At 59.9% G+C, this 317-nt stretch overlaps 1 protein-coding gene across 1 annotated transcript in view; it reads right to left on the bottom strand.

Moving 5' to 3' along the window:
- Positions 1-317, bottom strand: part of slc25a1b (slc25a1 solute carrier family 25 member 1b) — an 11360-nt gene that overhangs the window by 5935 nt on the left and 5108 nt on the right. The window lies entirely within an intron of this gene.

Raw genomic sequence — 317 nt, 5'->3', positions numbered from 1 at the left:
CAGAGACCGACCTCTGACCTGCTACCTGAGGCCTGTAGTGTCTCTGATGAGGCCGACCTCTGACCTGAGACAGAAGCCGACCTCTGACCTGAGACAGAGGCCGACCTCTGACCTGAGACAGAGGCCGACCTCTGACCTGAGACAGAAGCCGACCTCTGACCTGCTACCTGAGGCCTGTAGTGTCTCTGACGAGGCCGACCTCTGACCTGAGACACGACCTCTGACCTGAGACAGAAGCCGACCTCTGACCTGCTACCTGAGGCCTGTAGAGTCTCTGACGAGGCCGACCTCTGACCTGAGACAGAGACCGACCTCTG

The sequence above is a fragment of the Nematolebias whitei genome, chromosome 18 (assembly GCF_014905685.2).
Source record: "Nematolebias whitei isolate Nwh7 chromosome 18, NemWhi1, whole genome shotgun sequence".
NCBI lineage: Eukaryota > Metazoa > Chordata > Actinopteri > Cyprinodontiformes > Rivulidae > Nematolebias > Nematolebias whitei.
This window is presented reverse-complemented; position numbering and strand designations above follow the sequence as displayed.